Below are 18931 nucleotides of genomic sequence, written 5' to 3'. Positions count from 1 at the left end.
TTCTAATTTATTTCCTGAACTCTTAGCACAGTAATAACCACCTTTTGTTAAAGCATCACATTAGTCATTATTAAAATCATTACAGAAATTAATAAGGATAAGTTCCACACAGATGAAGAGCCAAAAGCCATTCGTACACAGCACCTACCTTGACTCTTTTCCTTTAGTTTCTTCCTTGTTGCTGGAAAAGACAGACAACTACATCTGATACTATCTTGACTTAAAAAAACATACGAGTAGGCCAGAAGGTGATTAGATTAAATTAATGACACACTTTAAGTGTCCCAAAACACAACTCTAAAACACTAAAAGATTTCTGTGGCAGCTGCCTTCCCTGTACCTGGCTTAAAGACAACAGATAACCTTTAAATATTCACTCAGATCCCACCATCTTTTACACGTGAACCCCAAGACTAAAGCTCTGGTTCTCACAGCTGGGCACTGCATCTCGGAGCAGCACTATGAGCCCTGATGATCACCATGAAGCATCATCCCTCCCCATCCTCTGCCGAGAGGTGGTTTTAGATGCGGCGGGAGGGTGCGCAGGGAACTCACAGGGTTGCGAGGCTCTGATCCCCAGACCAGGAGCGATGCAAAAAAGCACTTATATGGGACAGCCAGAAAAAGAAGTTGCCTTCACCCACCCCACAAATCCCCTTTGGAGGCAGAAACAGGACTCTGCTCTCTGATCATTCGTTTCCCACACTGCCAATGTCTCCACCAAAGCCCAGCCAAGAGCTGGAGACCCGCACTGCTGCTCCTGCTGCTTTGCGCCCGCCGCACGTCCGCGCGGAGCTCCGCATGCCCGGTTTCCTTCTGCTGCTCAGAGCAGGAACCCCAGGTGCTGTTCGGAATCTCACAGGAGTTTGGGGTGGGCTTCAAAAACCCCATTCCTGCCGTTACAAATGTTTCCAAGGTACAAATAAATGACATGTCTCCAACCCCAGGCAGAAAGGCAAAGCTGGAAAACATTCCCTAACTGCACAAACCAGTAGACAACAAGCCAAGGGTTATTAACATATTGACATTTTCTGCGTATAACGCAGACCAAGGATGTTTGATGGGTGACACGATCATCTCTTGCCACACACCCTTCCAGTACTTGGCATTAAGAGGCTTCACTGTCTACAGAAGGACTAGACCACAGCTCCCTACATTACTCCTCATTTTTACAAAATTAACTTACTCCTCATGTTATTTTTCAGACTATCTCTGGGACTCCTAAAACCACTCACCATTTCAGTGCTAACACAGGCCACCATTATACTCCTCTGTACTAAGCAAGTTACAGTATGGTGGTTAAGAAGATATTTATTATTAAAGTAGCAAACTTTTTTTTTATTCCACTTACAGTTATGACACAGCACTGCTATCCCAGATGAAGAATACATGTTTTTTGAGCACAGAATTAACTTTGCAGCCATTTGAAACTAAATGCATTAATTATTTTCACCTTCAGTGTGAACTTATACATTAAATTCAACTATTTCAAGAAAAACTACCAGATCTAAGCACATTTGCAGGCTATGCACACAGTACACTTACAGCAATGCTAAATAAACAAACCACATCTCACAGAATAGAACCTACTACATACCCATCCTTCTCCTAGAGCAGAGATTTTTTTTCCTATTTTCCAGAAAAACACCAACACACCTTAGAAATTATAAGAAAAACCATACAAATAGCCATAAAAGTAAAAATTCTTACCTACAGAGGAAGCAGCAACTGTTGGGCACCAACCAGACCCACACTGAAGGACTGCAAGCAAGCAGGTGGCATGAATTTTATACTAATAAAAAACACAGCTGGGACCTATTGAGTTAGCTTAAGTAGGGTCTTCACTGCAGAAAAGGTTTCCTATTTGCAGCCTTAGCTGATGCACCAAACAGTGAGGCCCAACATCTAACACCATAAGAACAAAATCCTACCACTAGTGCTCAAGATGTTGCCACCTATAATTAGGGGTTGTAACAGGACCATGCCCCACGTTGACCCGTGAATTGCAGTAATCCTAAATTCATTTTGTATATGGGCAATCTCAGTGCTATGACAGACACAGCTTGAGTGGCTCCAGCTGTGATACTGTCAGAGGTTATGTCCCCGGCTAGCTGATGTTGCACCTTCATTGAGAGCTGCCACCACTTGAGATGAAGGGCAGCCCCAAATGCTCCAATTCAAACACCCCGTATTTGAGAAAAGCAGATTTAGATGAAGAAATATGGGCAAGAATGGTCAGAGCATGGGCACATGTTTCAGCACCCACCCTGCCCCACCTGAAAGTGACCTCCTTAAATGCCATGGGCTGAAGAAACTGGTCAAGACTGCAGATATTGGTCCATGAGGTCAATTGCATTATACAGAGACTGAGAAGCTGAGACTACCCATCAAAGTCTGCTGCTACAGGACAGCGCTGTCTCTGTAGAAAGTTAAAAAATAAAGGCCAGTAGTCAAGGCTTGATAAAAATGGGGGTGTGAGGCACAAACTTCCTTCTGTACAGCAAATGGCTCTGCCTGGCACCCTCTGCCCTTGTGCTTCCCCTGAAGTAGCTGGATTGCTCAAACTTCAGGGGAGCTGCATGGAATTGATAGAGTTTAAGCCAACACTGAGGATATGGCAAAGATTTATACTAGTAGCGCCATGGCAAATTTCCTCAGCTGGTAACTGGTAACGCAGGGTTTTGACACCTGCAGAGGAGGACATGCAGGTGATCCAGTTGCCGGTCAAAGCCAAAAAAGGTCTCCTGATAGCCACAGATGTGTTGCGCATTTCTAAGACTTTGCTTATAAAAAAAAAGTGGTGGAGGTTTTTTTTTTTTCAACAGCATCAAGTGCTTATATAAACTCCTGATAAAAAATTCAAGATTCATTTGGGCCACATTAAATGCACCTTGCCCATTCTGTGAGGATTTCAGGCTCTATTTTTATTCCTACAATACCACCAGTCTAAAACGTTAAAACTCGTAAAGCGCGGCATAATAAAGCAGCTTGGACCTAAAAGCTCTGCCAAGCGTAACATCAAATCTTCCGAAGAGTGAGGTTAGATAAAGCACCAGATACGCGGCAAATTCTTGATTGAAATAAAACACCGAACATTTCTCCTTGGCTGGCAACAGGTGAATTCACGGGACGGGTTTCCTTATTCACAGAAGTTTCTTTTATAGCAAATTCATGGGTTTCCCTGCCTCCCAAGAAAACTCTGTCTTGCAATATGTTTAAAATGTTATCAGCTTGGAAAAAAATAACACTGGTTTAAACTGATGGGAAAGGAGCCCATTGGCTCTAAAGTTACCATCCCTAAGTCGGGCGCTCAGTGCTGTTTGGGGCCTTTGTTCAGGGTAAATCAGCCATCGAAAATCAGCCCTCCAGCTCACTGCCTGGGCTGGGGAGGATGACCAGGAGGGTTTCCTGCAGCCTGGTTTGGGCACTAATTACCTGTTCAAACACCTTGTAAATACCTGGAGGGGGGCTCACCTCCCGGCTGCCAGGTGGCTGAACGGGGCTGGGGCAGCCGGACCTCACCGGGGTCCCCCCCGCACCACACTGTGCTCCCCACGGCCAGGCCACTGCAACCACCACTGCAAAAAAATGTTTACAGCAAGGGCAGGAGTCTTTTCTTCCCCACAGGGACATAGCGTCTGTCTTTTCTCCTTCCTTTCCACACCGATGATGATTTCATGCACACGGTGGACAATATCCAAAAGGTGTTTTACAGACCCTAAAGCTGAAGGTGGGGGAACTGCCAGCAAATCCCACCTCATACTGGCGCTTCTTTCAGAGCACAAAAGTCTACAGGTTGTTTTTACTGAGGACTCATATTCACTACGATGGTTAAAATCTGGCAGTCCTTAACGTAACCTGCCTGAATCGGATGGGAAAGCTGAGCATGACTCCACGGCACTGCAGAGACACTGAAAGGGGAATTTATTTCCCAAACAAACATCCAAGAAATGAATGTGATGCCCCAGAGGCCTTTGTTCCTCTTTCTTACACCCTCAAAAAATAATACAGAGATCCTTTGAAAAAGATTAATGAAAAATGTTTTATGATAATCACCGGGAGTTTTTACTGGCACGGGGGTTGGGTGAGTGCCTGTGCATCGGCAAACACGCAGGGTGGCTTGGCTGTGCTGTGCTCCTCACCCGGACATAGAAATAAGCTGCCCACAGGCTGTTTCCTGGGGAAAAAGGTTTCTTTTTTTTTCGTCACACCAGCACCCGGGCTGTGGGTGCGGATGCTCGGGAGGCCTTTGCCGGTAGCACCCCCTCCCTGCCTGGGAGCGGAGGTGAGTTCAGTCTGTATGTGGCACTGTGGTATAAGTGACCACTGTTGGGAAGCAAGGAGAGGGGAAAAAAAAAAAAAAAACCAAGGAAGAAGAAGGAAAAAAAAAAAAAAAAAGCAGAAAAGCTTAAAATTTTGCAAGAGAAAACAATCCTCCCGCGGACAGCGGTAAATAAAATAACAGCAGTGGGGTGATTTGCAACCATGTAACGGGCTTTTGTCTAGGCCTATTTCTCTCTGCCTTGAGGGTTTCTGTGTTCCCTCTCTGCAGGATCCCAATGTTTCGCCCTCCGGCTACAAAGGCTGAGGGCTGCAGCCCCTCCCCCGGCTGCTCACCCCCAATCTGCCCATGCTGCGGCTCCCCTCCAGCAGCCTGAAGGGCTCCGGTGGGGTGCAGGGCACTGCAATTTAGGATTTCTGTAGGACTGGTTGAATTTTCAAGAGCGCTGGTCTAGGACTTGCCAGGTTTAAAAATAGCTTTTACTCATCTTTTTAACTCTTTTTTGCCCTGAGTTTACATTAAGCCTGTTGGGCATTTTGTTCCCTGCAGGAAAGTTAGAGGTATTTATAAGTCTAATTAGAGGCATTTATAAGAGTGATTAGTGTGAAGCATCGGCTGCTGGCGGCTTTCTCTGTGTGTCTGTGTGTGTGTGTGTGTTCACACATGGATGCAACACTACAGTTTACAATTTGTTCCTGTGCCTGAAAGCTGTGAAATGCCCTTAATTCCCCCGGCGCTGATGGCAGCAGCGGGCACTGGCTGGCTCCGTGCAGGGGCTCAGCACCGCACAGGATTGCAGCCCTCAGTAGTGGCTGCGGTTTTGCACTGGTTCTGCCCCTGTATCTTCATGCGGTGATGGAGGAGCAAGTGGCCAAAAAAAAAAAAAAAAAAAAAAAAATTAAAAGGAAAAAAAGGAAGGAAAAGGATGTATGTGCTGAAAGCTGCCGTTTGACTCCTAGGGACAGAGACTAACATGGCCCCCATTCCTGCCTCCCCGTGGGCTGCCTTGCAATCCCTCGTCTCACAGGTGCAATGTTGTATTTCCCTCTCTTCTTTTGCTGCTGTTGCTTAATTCTGTATCCCCACCTTCCGTGGACGTGGTTTTGCAACACAGCTGTCCCTTGGAGGAGATGGTCCCACAGGATCCGCTTTGGGGAGCAAAATCAGCTGAAAGTGAACACTGGGAGTTGTGGGGCTGGGTGAGCAGCCATCCCAGAGCAAAGCAAGCTGGGGACCAGTCATGCCGCAGCCACGCCATTGAACAACCCCCCCGTGCTTTTGCAAAGCTGTGCTCAGCCCCGGGTTACTGAGCTGCGTCCGCGCCGGCGGTGCGCTGCCCACCCTGCGTGCACGGCTTCTTCTCTGAGCCCTGTTTGCCTGCGTGGCGCAGCAGGGAGATGGCTGGCAGCAGGGAGGGCTTCCAAAACAGCCAGCCTGCGAACCTCCACGCCGCCAGCCTCGAGTCACGCTGCCGGGCAGGACCTGCCGCAAGCGTGGGGCAGCCCCACGGGTTGCTCCGGATCCGGCGAGCACCCACCAAGTACCTCAGCCCGCTGCAAAGAGCAACCCAGGAACCACGGCCCGACCACCAGCCTGGGTGCTGGGTTCTGGCGCTGGCACGAGCAAAACCGCACCTGAGAAGGTGTTGAGCCGTGTGTAAGTGCTCACAGGCACAGGACCTCGGCGCTGTCCATCTCTGAGGCCTACTGGGACCAGTGCTTGTGCCCTCGTGTCTCCCTTAAACCAGCGACAACCCCGCAGGTGCCTGCTGCCAGCTGGGAGCGCTGGAGCAGGGCTGGCCGCCTGCAGAAACGCCTCAAGTTATAGTTGCTTAAAACGTCTTGAGGCAATTCCTACAGGTTCAGGTCCTCCTTGACCAGGGAGTTATTTTTTCTAGTCATCATATAAACAGAATTAAAAGGTCAGTGCTGCCCCCACACGCTTACAAAAGCTTTTGGTTGGAATGGCTTGAGTAAGATAGGGACATACGTAGGGAATACTTTAACAATATATTTGTTCTGCATAACTGCGGTCTGTTTCCCTGTCACAAAACAAACAAACGAAAAAAAAAACCTTCCTTGATTTCTGCTTTAAAAAACTTAAGAGAAAAAAATTCACAGATTTGCTCACATTGATTTCACAGCTGTGTTTAAAGCAGTTTCTGTGAAACCAGTTTGTAATACCATTACACTGGCACATAGGGATGGTTTAGCTTGATTTTTTTTTTTTTTTAATTTTTTTTTTAGGGAGACATTGATAACCTGATAGTGCCCAAAACCATCTACAAAACAATCTTCTTTTCACATAAGCCTACCTGTGTCTAGCCCGTATAATCCACATGGTGGTTTTTTTGAGGGCAGACTTTTCCTTGCTTTTTCATTTTTTTCTCTGTCCATGTCTGTACAGCTACAGAAAGTCCCACGCAAACTGAAACGTGAAATACGAAGCAGAGGAGTTACAATGAACCCACTTTACTCCAAGTAGTACCAAGTGACCATGTGAAGCGATGTACAAAAAAACGAGCTATTTTTCTCTCTCGTCTTTTCAGCAACAGGGAGGTTAAGGTATCCTTCCTAGTAGGGGGTGAGACTCAAATGTCATGCTGAAGAATGACGTTGTGTATGTCCCTTTAAAAACTTTGAATAGAAACTAGTTTAAATGTGAATCTAAAAAGAAAAAGTGAGCGGGTTTCAACCTGGAACTGGCTAAAATGTTTCATGCAACATCTCTGTCAGGAAAAAAACACTTTCTTCTCAATTTAAATGTTGCTTTTGATCACTTTCAGCAACAAAAGGTTAAAACACTGCTTTATTTTCTTACCACGGACTGTTCATATCACTTCAGAGTTACAGCAGCAAGAGCCAGACCCTGCAATGGAGTGGAGAGGCTGCTTGGAAATCCCCTGTATTTCTGGCTCGGTTTGGCCCTGGGCACAAAAAACAGGCACCACAGCCGATAAACTTGTTTGAAGAAAGTGATGTTTGCCCACGACCACCGCAGACGTGCAGCTAGGACAGTTCAGGCGGAACGTGGGCTCACGCAGGCCACCGCCGCCCCCCGATCTCAGGGACGATGAGGGGTTTCACCAGCTCCGGTCGGCCCAAACGGCCCCGAGGGTGCCCTGGGGTCCCCAGGCAGGTGGCAGCCCCAGCCGGGTCCCCGCCGCTCTGACCCCGCACCGAGCCAGGTCTGCGGGCTGAGCTGGCAGAAAGCCATTCCCGCATTCTGCCGGACAGAGGGAGGGATGGGAAGGTGCCGTGAGGGATGAGGGGACAGGGAGGTGCAGGCAGTAAGGGATTGCAGAAACCCCCCGTTACATCAAGCTGGGCTCCCATGAAAGCTCAGCCTAGGCAGAAGGAAGAAATAAAGCTTCACCTTGGCCTCTAACGCTGACCGTGTCATTTGCCGGGCCCAATTTTTGTCCATGTACAAAATCCCCTTACAGGGTCACGATATAGCAGTGTACAAAGTACCGGCCAGGTATCCTCTTTGCACAGGAAAAACTAAGTCTCATCTTTCAGGAGGGTTGGTTTTTTTTTTTTTCCGCACAAGAGGGTTCAGCTTTGAAATGAAGCTTGCAAAACTTTCATTGTCCAATTCTCTGTACATATTTTTTTGCAGCCCACGAAGGAAACTTTGCCACAATAAATTTAATTCAGTCTTCATTTTAGTCTTTGCTGAAGATTCGTTTGAATACATCCACTAAACAAACTACTCTTCTCGCCCAGGCTTCTTTCAGCTTTAGATGTCCTCAATATGCAGTCTACCAACTGGAATACAGGTACCTCCAGGGCTTTAGCAGAAAAAAAATTAAATCAAAATCCAAATCATTGCATTCAGAGAGTACCGAGACCAGCAATGGGGTTACAGAACAGATTGACTTGTAGGAACAATAAAACTTTTGATCCCACTTTCCTAACATGGGATCAGGTACCAAAATCATAACTAGAAATATATAAATGTCACCAAAACACGCAAACACTAATACAAAAATATTTTAATGTTATCTGATCAAAAATTGCATTTTTAGAAATATAACAAATGGAACCATTACTTTGTAAACATCTTCCCTCAAATCCTTTGAAATGTCAATGCAGATTTGAAATACAGTTTCACAAAGAAAACAATGTAGAAAAAGAACAAATAGTTACAATGCATTTGACAAAAGTCCTGAAATGAATTTAAAAAGGACATCGCTTTATGATAAAAATACATCTGGGAGAACGGCGTTTTTGGTTTGTTTAACAACCCTCAAATTTTCCTAGCAGGAAAGCTGGACGGGCACTCTCTGTACTATCCGTCATTATTTTCAGTTATTAGTTTGTTTGCCGCTAGTTAATAGATGTCAAGTTACTTTGACTTTGTTATAAGCAGCGAGCGGGAGTTCCGAAAAAGGTATATTAAATACCAGAAGGAAAACAAGCAAGATGATATAAAGTGGAGCCTGATCCTGCTAACCCCTGCTCCTCCGAGCAATCCTCTTTCTTTTCTACTTACTGTACGACGTAAGAACTTCAGGATTAAGTCAGATCTTGGAACCGTAATTCCATTTATTTGGAGAGGCAAACGTGCCTTTTGCTCAATATAAATGTTTTCATTTAAAAGGAGGCTGTCAAGTCTGAAAGCATATTAAATTCATATTTCGAAGAAACTTCTTGCACAGTTTCACAGAGGCCAGGGGACTGCACAGAGCCGTAGGGATGGGGGGGACCTCGGCAACTCGAGCAGCCCCAGAGCCGCCCTCGCCGGCCCCGCTCACCACGTGTCCGGCAGCCAGACGAACAAACACCCGCCGCGCTCCTGCGCCCGGCTGCACGTCACGCACGTGGCTGCAACGCTGCCCGAGACCCTTCGGGTGTTCAACACCCGCAGGAGCTCAGGGCCACCAATGCGTCCCACTGCTGCGCAGCACCCCGAGAGCCCGGCCGGCCCCCACGCAGCCTCTTCACCGCCAAAGTCGCTTCGGCTCCAAGTCAGCGGCGGGAAAAGAGCTCCTGGAATTTCAACAGCGCGTCCCCGTCGTGAGGCTGGTGGGGTGCTGACAGCGCTGCGACACGTTATGCTTGCTTGGGGTGGGAAAGAGCAGCTCGTGAAATAAGCAGCAGGCACCACAGCAAATCAGTCTGCCGTACACTTACAGTTTATGTTAAGTCATCCATCACTGAAACTTCCACTTGGAAACAAGCATGCCAGCAACAGTACATGCATACACATGTGTATGTGCGCACAGATACCCACGGAGTTTGCTGTTTCATTTCGTACAGGTTTTTTCCTCTTGAATTATCTCCTGTAGATAGAAAAGACAGAACAGAATGTAATTTACTGTTCACAACATTTTTCATACAGTATTACACAAGTTACCAACAAAAAAAACCCATAGCAACCTGTAACCCCTTTCTTACCTGTATTAATAAACAGCTAATTCTGAACATACTTTTTCTGCTTGCAAGCCTCAGGTCTGAGTTTTTTTACATTTAAAAAATTGCATCAGAAATTTAATTTCTCTGCAAGAAACAGTCAAATCATCCCTTGAGAGTCATTCTTAATTAATAGCATCATATATAGTTCCCTGCAAAGGACTAAAAATATCCTGCTCTGATTAGCCTTTTTGTTTTTATATTTCATCCAGCTCAGGAGTGCTGCAAAATAAGTCAGCAGTTGTCATCCTTTCACAAATAATATACTTTCTAAAAGGACAGTTTTTATAATAGTTTGGATTCAGCTAATGGACGAATATCATTGATTCATACATCCTTTTTTAAAGAAAACTGGGTTGAGTCATTAAATAACCCAAAATAAATCATTTTTTACCTGCAAATTATTAGACTGCTTTTCTTAAAAGAGCACTAAGGCATATTTTGCCTCAGCTCAATATGAACCAATTCATTTCCCCCAATTTCAGTTGGTTAGATATGAAAATCTCAGGACTTACTCGGCTTTTTTCAGTGTCTCATGTAAGAAGAGAGTTGGGTTATTCATGTTTACCTCTGTCAAACAACAGTTAGAATATAGCTTTTCTAGCAGAACACTATGAAAATATAAAAGCAGTAACTGATTCCCAGGAAATTCATAAAACATCCTTTTCTAATGATTCAAGGTATTTTTCTGGAGGCAGATTATTTACTATTTTTAGCTTTTCCCACTGTCTAGCTTGTCTAATTGCTCCTTGCGCGAGTGCTCTGGCCCCGGGGTTATTTTGCAGCTCTAATTGCAAAGGAAAGGATTACATGGCTTCTCCCTCCCCTGATTTCATACCTACCCAGCACATTCACGCAATTTACTGCTCTCACCTATAACTTCAAACTTTCTGCTGACAACGTGATCACAGCCAGGTAACTATTGTGTGCTGCTTACTGTCGGGGAGCAGGACCAGGTCTGTCTGACCAGTGTTGGAGTTTTCCAGTTGATGGTTCTCTCCTACACATCCATCTACTTCTACAGTGAAGACATGCAGCAATTACCAGAGGTGTTACCTTTGCAATTTTCCTTGAAAAGTCATGGAGAGATTCCCATAAAATGCTCCTCTAGCTGGAAATCCTGGAAACAGCACAGTGAAATCAGGCTCCACGCTGAAAATGGGCATTGACCAGAGAATTTTGATTAAAAAGGCACCTACCTACCTACCTAAGTTTGGGAAAGGAAAATCAAAATGCCAAATTACTTTGACTTTGTCAAAAACGCCAGAATGCCACAACCAGAACTCATAGCGGCAGGCTACATAAACTGCACTACCTAAACTTTCAAAAGATAAGAAAACCATTTTGTGCCCAGGTTTAGTTAACACCATTTTGTGGATGCAAGCAAGGGCTCTTCGGGACGTTTTTACCTCAACCCACTGGGTAACTTTACCAAGCAGCAGTATGGCAGAAGCACCTCTCACTTCAGAGCTTAAGACTCTGGCAACTCACAGCTCAGCTCCTCCCAGAGAGGAGAAAGCAAGCTGGATCTCCTGCAGGAAAGGGGAAAACCTCAAATCTGCAATTTTGCCTTGTCTACATAAAAAGTACTTGCAGTTTGGCCCAAGCCCGAATTTGCCATTAAAGTAGCCCTTGTCTATACAAATGTTAGGAGACAGTCCAAGCACCGTCACAGCCTGGCACATCCCTGTGAAAAAGCAGTCACTGTCATCTGCTGCAAGGGTACGGCGGTCCTCCACTGCAGCATCTATCTGCAAATAATTTCATTTTCCTGTGACAATGCAAACATTAGCATAGACCATATGAAAGCCGTTGTGCAACACGCAGTAATTTCAGTTCCTGGTCTGAAATGTTCTACGGGCAGTTGGAGGGTCCAAGGCTGAGATCCTAAAGCACCAATGTGTTCACAGCTATGCATGTATTAGGAACTACTGGTGCCTCAACACATGCAACGTCTTACGTTACACTTAGCAGATTCCATGTAAATTCACATGCCTATAAGCAGTTTCAACGGGGAAATAGTATCATAAATATTTACAGGAACTTGTGGGAAAACAGTAGAAATTCAGCCAAATAATTTTTCAGCTATTACTGATTTGAGGTTTGTTTGGGGTTTTTGCCTCTCGGGAGATACAAGTTTCTAAACACTCCGCCAGGCTCTAACTCAGTAACAGCGTTTGAGATCCTCCGTTCCTCCTGCATGCCTTCGATACGCATGGGTTTGCTCCGCGTCTCGTGCTTGCTCTGCAGCCCATGTGATGCTTTGTTTACTCACTGCACAAGCAGATATGTGCAACAGCCATTCCCCGGCAGAACGGCTTGTCTCCGAGTCTACCGCTTTCTCAAGCCGGAGTCTGCAAACATTGGGCGGCCGATGTGTTCCCCTCCTCCCCACTCGACTACCCTCTGTGTTTTGGGTTCAAAGTGAAACTATCCCAGACTCGGGGACCTCGAGAGAGCAGGACTCGGGAAACGCAGGGAGAGACACTGAGGGCACGAGCGTATTATCAGAAAGAATTTGAGTGCTCCCAGCAGCCCAGCAGCAAATTAGAAAGTTTTGGCTCCCAAGAATGAGTTGTGTTGTTTGTTCCCGCATACTGCAGCTGCTCGTCCCTCTCCCTCCCCACCCCCCTCCTTTGGGTGGTTTATTACACACAAGCTACTAATGAATGGGAGCCGCTGTTTTACAGTACACCACACTTACAGGACTTATCTCTAGGCCTACCACAGATTTGACTGATCAACAGCAGGGCACCACCATCATAATTCTTCCTAGAAACAGGAGGATAAAAAGGGGTTTGTTGGAGGTTGGCTGTGTCTGCAGAGAATCCTGCCTGCAGGGCCTGCTGATGCCATCGCTAGCTGCTATGGTCTTTGGCCTAATAAGGTACAGAAACAAAGATTGTTCACTTGTTCAAGAATACTAAAGTACCCAAGTGACGGAAAGTGGAGGCAGCGGGGCACACATCCAAGTGGGATTAAGGCCACAAGTGCAACGTTACAGGGCTGACTGGGTGGCAGAGGGAATATCTGCCTCTGAAAAAAAAATCCAGTTCAAACATAATTTATAACATGTCACTCACAGTCAGAGGTGGCTGTCATTAAGAGTTAAATGTTGCATTGTGTTCAACTTATTCCGATAAGAATTCTCTAAGCTGCTTATATGTTATCATAACTCCTGAGTAACCAGAGCGTGGGCATGGGGAGCGGGGAGAGGCTCTCTGGGGCAGGATGGGACCCAGGCTGGGAGGCAGAAACACGGGAGCAGAACTGGACTGCTGGTACCTCAGCGTAGCGTGCCCACGGTCTGCACGCTCCAAGGACTCTGCGCTGCGTCTTAGAGCCTGCCAAGCCGATACTACCTGTCAAGGTCCAGACTCTACTTGGACAGTTGCGCCTTTTTTACTTTTATGCACTTCTCCCAGCTAGGGAGCCAGGCAGTAACACCGAGACGATCTAAAAAAGGTGCAGTCGACCTCTGTTCAGCTGGACCCAAGGGAACAGCCAGAGAAGGTCTGCGTACAGGAAGGCTGTCTATGGAGGATGAATTCACCAGAGCTGGGAGGCTTAAGCGTTGGTGTTGAAGGAGGAAAAAGCGACCAATGTTGTAGCCAAGTAAAAAGCCCTTAAATTAATATTGCCTACTGGAGATGGGACTGGGAACCCAATGGAAGAGCAGGGAAGCAGCTTCCTTGGGGACAACGTTAAATGCCACTGACTGGCTTGGCGGTTTTGAAGCAGTAGGATTGTTTGCTCTGGCTTAGGGAAACCCAGCAAAGAGACCCCACTGAAGTTCAAGGAGCCAGATCAGGCCCAGCCCCACTAAACTTTACAGGTGTATTAGGGAAATTTTTCTCTACAATTTTTCCCCTACCTCGTTTTGGGTGTAGAGGGAAAAACCTGTGTGGAATAAGGAGAATTAACAGTCTCAGGAGCCTGTCCATTTTCACAGGTCTTTCGATAGCAGCACAGCCCACTTAGCGCAAATACCCCCTGTAATTCCTGGTTAGGAGCATTTCTCCAGTGCAACTTGTTCAGAAAGCAGCAGTTTGTTTACTCACTGGCTTGGGCTGCTGGATCACGTTACACCTGCTGGGGCTGCTGGTAACGTGGGAGGTTGGTTTTAAACTGGCACTGTTGCTTTTATAAAGCCTTTAATGTCATAGGCTCTGGCTGTGTTCAAATCTGACCCATCAAGCCAAGGCTTAAGGGACTTTGGGCTGAGACATCCCAGTCTCCCATTCCCCTGTCACTCAAGTCAACGACCACAACTGCTGCGGTAGGTGTGGGAGAAATGTTTCGGTACCTGCTCTCGATGCCGCAACAGCCACCCCCACCTTTACACAGTTACTGATAGAATCTTTTCTTGGCCTTTCCCACTGCATTTTTAGTTACACTCTTACACCAGGGTCGCCTTGCGGTGTACCTGGCCCGGAGTGCTGTGCCAGGCCCCAGAGGATGAGCTACAAACGTGAGGGTACAGTGAGTCATGAAGGAAACAACATTCGCTAATAACCCGGGGGGAGGCAGTGAGCGGTCTCCGCAGGGCTTTGCCCTGGGTGGGAACAAGATAGAGGACATCAGAGTATCAGTGATGGAAGGACTTCAACAGTTTCCATACCCTCAAAGCCTGGCCCCCCAGCCTGTTCTTGGTCCCTCCCCATAGCTTTCCAATTTACTGCAGTCAAGGGAGAAAGAACTCCTGAACATCTTCCCTGCTTCCCTGAAGCATCATTTTGGTATGTTATCTGTGCCTGGTCTGGCTAAGGACCAAGGGTCTCCAATTTGTCCATGCTACTTTGGAAACGCTCTAGAAAGTACCCAGTCTTCTGGGTACCGAGCCGAAATGCAAACCCCTCGCCAGCTACCTCAGCACTGTCTTCAGGCAGGTTTGAAAGCCGGCGTGTTAATCACAGCAAGCCCTTGGTATCCAGAGGTGGCTGCTTCGTGTATGCCCATGGGGTGCTGCAGGACACTGCGGGCAGGGGTGTGGAGGCAGAGGGGCTGCACGTCGTGTGTGCAGACACGACGTGATGCCAGAGCGCATTTATATCTCTGGCTTCTACGTCTCTGTGTGAAGTGTTAGAGGCTTTCCGGCAGCCGATAAACACAAACCTCTGTCCTTGCAGAGAGCAGACGGTTCACTGTAGCCACCTCTGTCCACGGGGAACGGGCGGATGAGATGGGAGCTGCGTGCACCCATTCCTCCCACCCAGCCACGGCGGTGACTGGAGCACACCTACGTGTGGGAGGTGAACACAGAAACGCGCGTGTGTGTGTCCCTACGGGGGTATGCATTTGCCTATTGTGCAGCCTTAAAAGTGTGCATGTTTAAATACATTTGTCTGGATGCAAGTTACGGTAAACAATCACATTTTAGCAAATAAAAGTTAAAAATACATGTAACTGATCTGTGAAGACATGTTTTACCCGGCTCTGACTTCTGTTGGATACCTGAGTAGAGGTGGGTAGTAGATTAACTATGCGACTACAGAGACCGTACAGGCTTGCAGAGGAACAATTAGTCCAGAATTTGCATTTTATAAAATTGAACCTTTTATAAAACTTACAATACAGCTAATGACAAAGATTTCTTCAAATAAGTATTTCCCTCTGATCTTTGTCACATGGGGTTTGTAGCGTCTTGCCTGTACGTGAAAACCTGAAAATGTAAAAGACAATTTTTCAGCAAAAATGAAACTCACTGGTTTATCTCCACCATCTGTATGGAGTGTAAACAGAGAGAATAAATAAATAAATACTGAAAAATACATTTGTTCTAAATATATGTGAACAAAGGGTTTGACACATTTGCAGTATGTAATCCTGTTTTTAAAACATGATTTTAACCACCTGACAGATTCAATTAAATACAGAAAACTCTCCAGGTTGTATTTGCATTCAGGAAGAGCAGTTACAAAAGAAAGTGTAAGTACAGCAAATCATTCTGAAAATAAACTGATTTAAACAGAGAATGAGTTCTCCCTGAAAGGCTGCAGCACGACTGAACTTTGTAGTATTACTTGAAAAAGCTGCAAGTATCTTATTTTCCCCATAGAACAGACCCACTTTGGGAAGGACAAACTGACAGTTTGGTCTACGCTCAAGAAACCACGAGAAAAAAATCACCTCTAAGAGCACAACATTTTCAGTTAGGCCTCTTTTTTCTCCAATATTCAGTGACATTCCTAATGTAGTTCACAGTCTTTATTAAAAAAAAAAAAAAAAAAGGCAGCAATAAACGATGGAAGAAAACCAAATCCCTTTTCCAGGCAGTGACACTGCCACTTTAACAGTTTCCCACTGTACTTGGGGTTAGTTGCCAGAGAAGCCTTGTTCAGCCTATTTGGGGGCCCCATGAAATGCTGCAAGCGTTACTGAAATGAGCACTTGTCTTTTGTTGTGCTGCATGCTAGCACCATACAGTGCTGAGCTGATAAATCCACTTTTTCTAACACAAGCATTTTTCAAACAAAACTACCATGAGACTGATGAGTAATGCCAGCTTGCCAAAAAAAAAAAAAAAAAAAAAAAACCACCCCCCCCAACCGCTGCTGACACTGACAGCTGTTAAATTCACATATTCACAAAATGAGATGGGTTACATAACTGGAAACTACAAGAGCAACTCACCAGCGAGAGGAACTGCTAAGCAAGGCGTAACTGGGGCTCAGGAAGGAATAGATCATACATTTCGATGTGCGCTGGCCCACTAATGACCACGATAAAGCTGGGCGCTGCCTGGAGCACACAAAGGTTACCCGGCACTCGAGACCGTGCATCATCAGCCCGGCTGTAGTTTGTTCAGGGTTGTTTTTTTTCACCAAAGCGAGAATGCGTGTTGAAAAAACTATCAGCCCTGCTATGTATGTTATGAACACGAGGGTAATTTAAAAGCCCAAACGTCACTATATGCAAGGCATGAAGCAAATCTGGACTCTAAAAGGCTTATCAGCAAATCTTCAGCAGCGAAAAGACAGCAGCGGAGAAGCTAGAGAGTGTTAGGTAGAGTTAGGTTTGACAAAATCTAGGTAGCTTTTAATTTGCATCATATCTTTCAGACATCTAAAAGCACTTTGCAAAGTTGTTAGTACTATTCTTATTTTATGGACAAAGAGCTGAGCTCCGGAGAAGGTCTGTAATCTGCCCAAGGCAGGGTAGGAAGGCAGTGGCAGAACGTCACCAGATCACCAGATCACCTGCCCTTATTTCAGTGTCTATTTCTAGACTGGTTTGAAAAACTTTGACAAAAGCATCTGATTCTGGAAGAGCCGTGGGGCAGATGACAGAGGGAAGGCGTCATTAAGAGCTTCTGAGAAATGACAGGCTGTGGAGCTAGTGTAACAGCAGAGAAGAAGGAGCAGTGCAGGGAAGATGGCAATGTCTGCAGAAGCTGCCAGACCCCCACGTGTTGCTGAGATTGCCAGAAATGGGGTTCTGAAGGGGGCTGAGCTGGAGATAAATCAAAGCAGAAAACAATGGATGTCTGTATGAATAGCAATAAAAAAATCCTGTAATTAAACCACCACTAACCTCAAGCTAAATTTTATACATCCAAAATAATCTACACTGCCATTTTGTCTGCCCATGACTGAATTCATTCTTGTTATATAGTAAGAGGTTTGGGTTGGTTTTTTTTTAAAAAGCATTTAACCTGGTGGAAAAACAACACACAGAAGCATTTTTATAAGCAAGCGTGACTGTTCATCAAACAAGAGCTGAACATGAAATGACCAAATAAATGCATAAAGTTCCACGTGCTTAATCACGTTACCTGTAATAAACTAGGCTAATGCATAATCAAGATGCACAGACAAATCGGGAAAAAAAAAGAAACACAGAAATGAATGTTTTGAGAATTATGTCACCTAAGCCAGTGTGTAGCTACAGTCTGCTGCGTAGGAGAGCAGTGAAAGCATAAACAGAATATTAGATGTGCATTAAGCCACAAACTGAAATAGCTGTGAACAATGGCAAAGTCCGGTTGCTCTTGGAACCTTAATGTAAGGAAGCATCCTTATAAAAGATGAGACAATAGCGGGTCTATAAATGACAGTCCCGTAGGCAGGGAAAGATTAAGAACTTCCTATAGCTCCTAAAGTATCAACCTATATTGTAACCCTTCCACAAAGGCTGCCGTAAGTGCTTTCTCCGATTTAGCCTGCCCAGAATAGGGAAAAGTATCAGAATTAGTTTGACTTTTCCTCTGCACATCAGCAGCGCACACACTCAAAGCAGAGAGGAAAAGTAAAAGGAGAAGGAAATGCGGTACTTGTTCAGGACCTTGTGCCAGCACACCTGTAAGCCCCGGCGCTCGCTTGCCCTCCCTGCTTCCTCCAGAAGGCGCAGACCTTTGCCAGCCCTCATCCAGGCTGTGGCAACATGCTGCTTTCTAGAGCGGTGCTTCTCCGTCTCTGCGGAGCGCTGGGAGCGCTGGGTTTAGGTACAACCACGCACAAACTAGGCTGAGGCTTCAGTGCTCATTTATGACTTTTATTTTCTTCATTTGATTTTTGATTCGTTTGATGAAGGGGGGGTGTTGTTTTTCTTCTGCTTGCTTGCATGAGTAATAAAGTGCATTCATTTAACTGGGCATGTATTTAATTTGAAAACATTCTCAAAATACCTTCTAATGCCTCATGGACCACAGGCTGAGACGCATTCCTGTAAAGCAGACATCCTCAGAGCTTTCAGGCTAGTAGATTACTCTCAGCTCTCAGATTTTCTTGCAGACTGCCACACACTCTTCTCATCAAAATTTTAATTGAAGACTGTGAACATTATTATTTAATACAGTTCCACAGACCACCTGCAGCAAACTTGCCAAGGCCTCATGGATGATCAGTGATCCATAGGACAGAGGCTGGGAACCACCAGTCCAGAGCCTTGGTGATTCTGAGCGTTCGTCTCTAATACTGTATTAAGCCCATTCCTGCATATCATGCTGTTAAAACTAAAAGAGCCTGTGCTTCAGAAAATACTTTAAGGAATCAAATGAATCTGAGTGAGTACTTCACTGAGCTGAAGGGGAAGAGGAAGATGAATAACTCCACTGCAGCTACTGCTAACTTATGAGCATCCAGTCCCTCCACATCCCAGGATGTGGATGAACAACTGAACGTGAAGAGGTACCAAAGGTGCAAGCCCAGGACCTGTTTCAAGTGACATTTGTAGATTCACAGTTGATTATAAATTCAATAGGACCTACAGAAATCAACACTAAAGAATTGGC

The 18931-nt window shown here is 45.7% G+C and overlaps 1 long non-coding RNA gene across 3 annotated transcripts in view; it reads right to left on the bottom strand.

The window, feature by feature from the left end:
* Nucleotides 1-8264: 8264 nt before the first annotated feature.
* Nucleotides 8265-18931, bottom strand: part of LOC115346829 — a 35411-nt gene continuing 24744 nt past the window's right edge. For all 3 annotated transcript variants that reach the window (XR_003925276.2, XR_003925278.2, XR_003925277.2), the window contains exons 4-5: nucleotides 15270-15361; nucleotides 8265-10819 (exon numbers count right to left, since the gene is read on the bottom strand). This is a non-coding gene — a long non-coding RNA (uncharacterized LOC115346829). The remainder of the gene's footprint in view (nucleotides 10820-15269; nucleotides 15362-18931) is intronic.

This window comes from Aquila chrysaetos, chromosome 10, assembly GCF_900496995.4.
Source record: "Aquila chrysaetos chrysaetos chromosome 10, bAquChr1.4, whole genome shotgun sequence".
Taxonomy (NCBI): domain Eukaryota; kingdom Metazoa; phylum Chordata; class Aves; order Accipitriformes; family Accipitridae; genus Aquila; species Aquila chrysaetos.
Note: the sequence above shows the minus strand (reverse complement) of the source record. Positions and strands in the feature narration are given on the sequence as shown.